At 41.4% G+C, this 8,667-nt stretch overlaps 1 long non-coding RNA gene across 1 annotated transcript; it reads left to right on the forward strand.

Annotated features, from left to right (window-relative positions):
• Positions 1–829: 829 nt before the first annotated feature.
• On the forward strand, positions 830–6,350 carry LOC131557323 (uncharacterized). The gene is made up of 5 exons (XR_009274730.1): positions 830–889; positions 1,214–1,355; positions 1,710–1,778; positions 3,342–3,465; positions 5,888–6,350. It is a non-coding gene; the product is annotated as an uncharacterized LOC131557323 (long non-coding RNA).
• Positions 6,351–8,667: the final 2,317 nt, after the last annotated feature.

The following is an 8,667-nucleotide window of genomic DNA, read 5'->3' on the forward strand; positions in this document are numbered from 1 at the left end:
TTTGCTTCATTACAAACTTTGATCACTATTGGGTTGTTATGATTCTTATTGGAGAAACCCTTTGAAAAAATCAAGTCCCACTAGCACAGTTTTGAAATGCTATCTCAAGCATCTCTTTTGAAATTCCTTTGAAACATTTTTGTCACGTTATTTGTTCATACTAGTTTGTTTTTCTAATCTTTGAATTTTATATTTTCACAAGGAATCTTTTATCAAAAAAAAAAATTTAATCACTCCCTCATAAAAGAAAAAGATATGCCAAAGTTGCTAAGTATATTGTATATTACTTGCCACTTTGATAGTTACCTAATATGCAGACATGGGCATATTTTCAAGCTGGTAGTGTTACCTTATATTTTGAATTCAAGAATGCAGTTTTATTTACATGACCTGACATATTTCCATAAACTAGCAAAGTTGTGCAATTTTTCTCCTGTGTTTTCATCTCTTAGCACAGATCTGTAAGTTTCAGAAGAGAAGGATATTGCACCATTTCTGGATCAATGTAGATAACTTCACAAGTCATCTCTTCCAGAGAAAGATTAGAAAAAAATCTATTATTTGATATTCTAACAAACACAGAAACTGCCAAAACCAGCTTCACTACTTTCTAGAGGGAAGAACTGGAAAAAAAAAAACCATAGGGAACTGTAGGAGGATACAGTATGGGTATAAAGGTGGTATAGAATGTAATCTTAGCCTCTAAAGAGTTGCAGCTGAACCAATTACTAAAGATTGGGAGCAGGCCTGATGTTAACAGGCCACAGCTGAAGCCAATAAGGAGAGTGTTATAAAAGAGTGGATTGGTGGGAACTGGAGTCAGCTGGCTGCTGTGAGGACAAGGAAGACTCAGTGCCTGGAGGAGCTGCCTACAACAAACATCAAGGAGGTACAAAGCTCTAGCAAATGGAACCCTTGCAATGTAATGACAAAAGAGCTCCTGCACCATTAGGCAACAGGGAACCATATGAATAAGCCATATGCAGAAGCAATTTATTATTGTAGCCTTCCATGTGCTTATATATGCAAGCATACTTTTATCCATCAACTTTCCTAATTTGTCTGTGTTTTCCCTTTACACCTGGGTTGTTTCCAGCAGTGGCTTGTTTGGGAGGGTTTTTTTGCAGAAAGTAATCAATCAAGATTAGTATCCTGCCATAAAAGATGCTTCTTATACACATGAATATCTATAAATGGATACATCTAAATATAGGCGACCCTGTCCCGGAGTCTGCAGTGACATGGCGGAGAGGCCAAGTGTGACAGTCCCGAGCTCCTGTGTCCCAGTGGTGGCAGTGCCAGTCTGCAGAGCTGAGGAGCCGTGCAGCCCTGCAGCTGCTCTGGCCTGGCCCCAGGTGAGAGGGAGATGCTGTGGAGCAGTGGGGGCTGCTGCTCTGTGGGCATCGGGGCTCTGTGCAGGAGGTGATGCTGGTGCTGCATCCTCCAGACACCCTGGGGCTCGCCAGGGGACATTTCAGTTAAACACAAAGCTTCTCACATTGTTAAAGTTTAAAGGAAATCAGAAAAGTCCAGGATTTATGGACAAGACTGTCCACAAGAACAGCTATACTGAGCCAGACCACAGGCCCATGGTCAATAGTAACACAGAAATAGAGGCAAATGCAAAAGGAGACATTTAATATTTTATGTTTAATAATTCACAATGTCCATCAATTTTTTCAGTTGCACTTTTTACCCCCCCACCTCAGAGTCTTAGCCCTGCACATCCAGCATCAAGGGGTTCCTTAGAAAGAAGCATCATGAGAGGCTCAGGAGAGGTGAGTACCACACAACAATACAGAAATTGGCAGGGTTGGAAAGACTCAAAGTCAAAATGTGAAATTAGTTTTTTGAGAGCCTAGTAAAGAAAACATAAATTACAGCCAGTGAATATTAGGCAGAAAATTAATAGGAATTTTCATCATAAATTTCATAAAGAAAAGCATGCAAATGTTTGAAACAAACAGTAAGCTATTCCTTACCTGTGTTGGAAGGAAGATTCTGAAGAAAGAACATGGGGTTTTCTGGCTCACTAAGGATAAAAGGCAAAACTTAAAATAGACACAATTGTCAAGAAGCTAGGTGATTTCATTTAATTTATATTTATCATCAGAAATATGTAGTGGGATAGAACATAAGTAAATAAAGGTAGTATAGAAAATAATGTTACCCCCTAAAGAGTTGCATCTGAGCCAGTTCCTAAGGATTAGGAGCAGGCCTGATGTTAACAGGCCACAGCTGCAGCCAATGAGAGGAGTGTTATAAAAGAGTGGATTGGTTGGGTGAGGGGAACTGGAGCCAGCTGGCTGCTGTGAGGGCAAGGCAGAGACAGGGCCTGGAGGAGCTGCCTATGGGAAACTCCAGCAATATAGAACCCTTATAATGTAAAGACAATTGAACTCTTGCACTGTAAGACATCAGAAATATGGAAAGGTGTCTGCACTGAAGTTGGTCACTTCCTTTAAGAACCATCAGGCCATCCTGTAGATGGAAAAGTCAGAAACAGAATTTACAGTGCAGTAAGTTTCCAGTCCCAGATGTTCTATATATGTGAAGGTTGTGATGAAGATCAAGGCTGGATTTGGTGAGCAGCCAGTAACAACATGCTGTATCTACGGTGGCTCTTCCAGGAGGCCAAGGACTGCAAAGGCCACAGCTGCTCTTCAGAAGCCATTCTAGAGCAGTACAGCAGGGAAAAGTCAGCCAATATAGTCTATTGGCATCGAGCTGGGAAGAATCACTGGTAGGCAAAAGGACCAGGACAGTGGCAAAAAAGAAGTTCTGGACTGAAGTGAGAGAAGAAAGATGAAATCTGGCATAAGAACGTGCAAGATCATCCACCAATTGGATATGAGCAGCTTTTGCTGTGGATATAAGAAAGGCTTGTAGACTGATGGGATCATTTTGATCTCCTACAGACATAATGGTCAAAATAAATAAGCAAAAACAGATAACAAGGTATATCAGGATAGAAATTATCATCGGAGAGATGGAAGAACAAATGCTATTCTACAAGGAACTGAGTTCACTTTGTTCAGCTTTATTCAAGAACACGCATGAAAGGGAAATCCTAGGTACAGGAGAAGAGCTACCATGAAAGTGGGAGGGCACCTGGGGAGCTTGGCTACCTCAGTTTGTCAAACTGAAAAATGGAGAAGTATAAATGTCTTGAAAAACACAACAGAGTAAATACCAGAAGGGAGAATGCTCTTTTTTAAAAAAATGGCAAAATAAAAGTGTGCTTAAATATACTGGTGAATAAAACATCGGTAATGAAGTAAATATTGATGATGCACATGTTTAGGATAATAAATAAAGTGCTTCCATTTTGTCCTCTAAAGTGGTGGGCTGGTCACCAGGAGCACTGCAGCAGCCTGAGAGGTGGAAGATCTCTCATGGCCCAAGTCTCAGACTCCATGTAATCCTGGAGAGCATCTGTTTTGCCAGAAGGAAGGGACAACAAAGGTAAGTGAGCATCAAAGCTCTTGTATCCCTTTCCCAGGTTGGAGAACCAAGCTATGAAGCAATGGCTTCTCTTACAGGGAGGAGGCATCTCCCTCACCCATACCCTCTGCTATTTATGCACCAATTCATCCCTTGCTGGTGGCTGCAGTAGCTGCAGTCTGATTTTCCAGAGCTTTAAAAAGAGGCAGAGATTTGCTCATGCTTAGAGTTAGTGCTGAATTATGACACTTCACAACCCCTGCAGTGCAGAGAGGTACATATCTCTTTATCAGGATTTTTAAAGGTCCTAAAAAAAAAAGGAAACCATTAATTGCACTGATGGTTCATTGATTGGCTTGTTGGAAGTTCAGTATTTGCTCGTGATTTCCTAGAATATTGGGCAGGAAGATGACACCTTTCTGAAGCTTGCAGGAATTAGCTGCTAGCTAGGGTTAGTGCTCAGTATTGAATTAAACTGCTGGAGCAGCAGGCAAGAAAAAGACCAGGAATGGAACCAAAGCTGCAACCTGCTAACCTCACTGGTAGCTGGTGCTCTCCTCTGAGGGCAGCTCAGCACATGGTCAGTGCATCAGCTGGTGGAGGCTCCTTCTCAGCACACAGCCCTTCAAAAGCGGTGTGGATGGGCCAGCATTTCACTAAATATACCTCAGCCATGTGCTGAATCATCTTGTTACACCACCATGAGTAAAGGAATGCTATTAAACCAGGCAAAACTGGAAGCTGCATTTGCAGAATGATCTGGGCCTCATGTTATTTATACCTGTAAAACAATTAGCCCTTGCACTCTTCTTTCAACACTCAATTCTATCTTCTTTTTGAAATGATAAAGGGAATTAGTTTGTGGTTGTTTCTTCAGTAACTCTGAACACAGCTGCTATCAGTGTGGTCTCAAGGATTTCTTTCTCCTTTTCAGCACTCACCATCTAAGTTTCTTCAAATAATTTTATATATGGGCTGGTGCTGGGCCAACCTCTTCTCATTTGCTTACACTTGTTGCCTCTTTGCTGCTGACAGACAGAAAACTGAGATTTTCCCATGTTCTGCTTGCTCAGGTTCACATGGCAAATGCCACCTTTACTTTGTGAATTTCCTTGTAATTTCTCTGTCTCCCTTTCTTCTCTTCTGCTTCCAGAGGCAGAAATAGTTTGTCTTGAAATAAATTTTCTGCATTCCACTTGCTATTTTTGTGAATGATGTGAGGCAAATACCTGCTTTTCATTACTCTAGAAACCAGCCAGATTTTTTTCTTTTTTCCAAAGCTTTGGGAATACTTAGTTGAACAGGGGTGCTGATCCACCTCTGTGGGTGTGACTCACCCTTCACCTCTGGGGACCATCACCTGCAGCTCAGGGAGCAGAGATCTGTAATTTGAAGCTGAAGGACAATACTCCTGTTTCTATGCTCACAACTCATTGAGTTTTAGGAATAATTGGTGTCAGACCCATCCTGAGTCTGTGCCACAACTCCATTAACATACCCACAATATCTATTAGAAAAATACACAGTTTGATTGCATTGAATGAAAATGCTGCATGTTTCCTACAAAAAGTGACAAATTCCAGCATTAACCATTGGAAAATGAGGTCTCTGTATCAGCACACATGAAGGCAGAAGGGGATTAGAATCCTTTCAATAATTAAAAATGTATAAAGTTGAGCTTGACTCAAAGCCTGAATCACAACCCATTGAACTTTCTGGAGTAATTCCAGAGGCTGCAGTAGGCTTTGGATCAGTTCCAGACTCCAAAAAAAAGTAGGTGAAATTTAATAACCTAAGATATACATGAGCCCACTTCAGACAAACCAATAATCTCATTTTGGGCATCGACTCCATGCATCTTGTCGAGTCTGAGGTATTTTTAGCCTCTTAGAAACAGCTGTAGCATGAATGGTCTGAAGGAAACACAAAGTAGATGCCTATGCTACACAGCAGGGCATTCTGCAGAGACCCCAGAGCCTCTGCTGGCTGCACACTGTCCCCTCAGCTGCGTGGCACCGTGCCCAGGCTAATGGAACCTGCTGGGGGGCATTGTTTGTGAACATCACAGCAGCCTGGCCCTTGGAGCTTCCCAGCTCCTCTGCTCCTGGCACCCATCCCCACAGGAAACTCCACCAGTCTCTGTCCTGTCCACAGCTGCTCAGGGATTGCTCCCTGATAGGTTTCTCCTAAAATGGCTCAGGTTAGCCAAAATCACCTCATTGAGCCAATTAAGTTTACCTGATCCATCTCTGCTGACTATGAAAAAAGGAATGGCTTTGTGGGAGGTGCTCCATGGGCAGATGCAAGTGGGGTGGAGATGCTTGGAGTGTAAACTGGCTGTGTCAGAGCATCTGTCACCCAGCTGCCACCCAGGAGTTTACCAGAAATGTTGCCTTGGTCTGTCACATAAAAGTTTTTGTGTCTTTTTCTCCCTTGAAAACAGGGCAGCAAGTCATAAACTTCTTATCCCGGGCAATGCTTGCAGCCTTCTGCACTGGTATAACTGCTTTGTTCTGAAGCAAAGCTGTAGCTCAGCTTGTGATCAGGAATTTGGGACTCAACTTCATACTGATAAAAAAGGCATCAAATGCAAGTAGAGCAATTAAAAATAAAACTTGGAAAAGTCCTTTACTGACTTCTTTTGTCACATTTCAGTTCTTACAGGAGAGAAGGCAAGTGTAAAAGTGCTCCATCTGCTATGGGTTTCTAAGCAGAAAAAAATTCCTGCTATCTTAAACACACCATATATTCCTATTGTTTGTGTATTTATAGGGTATATATTTCTTCCCCAACTTTGGTTTTGTCAAGTCATATTCCTTCCTGAGACTGTTGATTATGTTTCTATGTGAGAATAAAGTCTATGATTGCAGGTTTCTCACTGGTGTTGCACGTTCTAAATATTAAAAAGGCAGCAGTGGCAATTTTGCTAAAGGAGTTGTGGTATGAAACATTTTCCCGCCGTGCTATAAAGTAGCTTTTAAAGTGGAGTGAATCAGCACTGTTTTCCAAATTCCAGAAAGAGGCTATAATTTATGAACTCTGGAGGAATGGAAATAACAGTTGGTCATTTACTGCAAAAAGCAATATTGCTCTAATGCATCATTTGAAACCGTCACACAGTTCATTATAACAATATTTTAAATCAAACTGTAAGGGAGTTAACCCCATAAATCTGAAAATGGTCTTCTGGAAATGACAATACTTTCTTGATAGGCCAGGTTTGGCACCACTGAAATGAAGAAAGATTTTTACTTTCCTGGGAAAAGATAACAAGCATTCATGTTGTCAAAGCTCAGCTGACTATTTTAAACTACAGCAATGCCAACTGAACATATTGAGTGCTGTATTACAGGCATTTTCTCTCATCATTCAAAATATTTTCCTGAGCGGTTCAACAAAATGTTCATCAGCTCAGCATAAAAAGATCCCACTCTTGCCTATGTGGTCCAAATCAGGGGGAATCCCATTGAAATAACACCACTGCTGCACCCCTGATATATGAAAGGAGAATCAGGTAAGAGAATGAAGCAGGTGTACATTACCTATCATTTTATATAAAATACTCTGGGAAATCACCTGAGAGAGTTCCCAAACTAAGCACCTGTTAAAACTGTTATTTATTTGTATTAGGTGTAGTTGAAAAAGAAATCTTTATACACATGTGTTTGTATTTTAAATATAGATTCTTCTCTATTAAAAAGGTGTCATTCTTTCTTGCCCATCACAAGAAAGTTTCTTTCAACATGCCAGATCCAATTACTGGTGTACAACATGGGTTTCCCAAATTTGTAGTACTGCAGAAGTGCTTCATGAATTAGCAGTGTCTAAGAAAAGGAAGCAGAGAATACCAAGAAATCCTCCCAGTTTGGACAATATGCATGCAGTGTAAATCTAGAGCCTGATACAAAACCTTACAAAGATGACCTGAAACTGAGGTCAACATGAAAATGAAGAAGCAATGTCATTAATAAAAGCAAATGTAATATTGTATCCTGTATGTGTTCTCTCCATCTGTAACTACTCTATACAATGTGCAAAGGTGCTTCTAACCAAAACTTCACAGAAGTTAATGTATTAGATAAATATGGTACTAACTTCTCTTTTTTTTTTTTCTTATGAAGTTGTCAAAACAGCACAGTAGATGCCAGTCAGCCCTCTCAGGCTTTTTCCCAGTCTTTGCCTCTTTGCCAAGATTGTATGAGCAGCGTTGGCTCAATAGCTCTTGACTTCACAATGGTAAGACCAGAAAACCCCAATCCCTGTTCTTTTCTGACATGCATGCCATACAGCAGCCAAGTGTGTAGTGCTCTGATGAGCTCCCTCTGACGCACACCCCACACTCTGACAGTCACTGTACAGGTTGGATGGGGATGGAGGAATTGGGAGGAGTGAGCGGCTCGACCTCCCTTATTCCACATTTTCTGGCCAGTGGGTTTAATTTCTTGCCTACCAAATGACTAATGTCTAATCACTACACCAGACTGACTATGCATCTGCCCATAACTGCTAATTTAAGTCAAATTATTCCAGATTTCCACTGTGAGACTGCCTGATCCAAAACAGAACCCCTTTGAGATGCTACTACTCGCTCTAAACCTCCCCCAGGAAGATGCATTAGAAGTTCACAGAGGTGAAGATGAATATAGGGAATGCAGACAGGGCAGGATTGGAAAATAGACCTCCCACCCACTAAAAAAACCCCACACCTGAAAAATCCAGCTCTTTCAACATCACTACCCTGTGCTCAAAAAAAATGGGAAAAGTGTAGGAAAATCTCATCATAATTTCTGAGCTGGCAAGGAATACATCCACAATTACTTTTCTCCCCAAACATTAAGGGTTAACATTCAGTAGTAAGAAAGCAAGTGGGAGGGTCAGACAAGCTTGTGAGCAGAAGACCCCCACTGCTGCAGCCTTCAGAGCTATAGCATCATGAGCAGCAGAATTTGCCCAAGGGAGCCAATTTGAATAAGGTTTTTATGACACCAGATAGACCTGGAGAGGAAGACACTGACTGATGGAACTTGTTGTGTGTGATCTGGAAATGAAAAACTGTCTGGCCTCCTTTTACAGTCATATCCACCAAGAAGGAACTTCAGAGTAGCCAGCTCTGGCCTTCTGTATGCAGGTACCCAAGCTGAGCTGGCTGCCTCTGCATTCATGGAAAGAGAGAAAGAGGTGTCTCCAGAGAGTGATTCAGGAAAGCACTTAATCACATACTTA

The sequence above is a fragment of the Ammospiza caudacuta genome, chromosome 4 (genome assembly GCF_027887145.1).
Source record: "Ammospiza caudacuta isolate bAmmCau1 chromosome 4, bAmmCau1.pri, whole genome shotgun sequence".
Classification (NCBI taxonomy): domain Eukaryota; kingdom Metazoa; phylum Chordata; class Aves; order Passeriformes; family Passerellidae; genus Ammospiza; species Ammospiza caudacuta.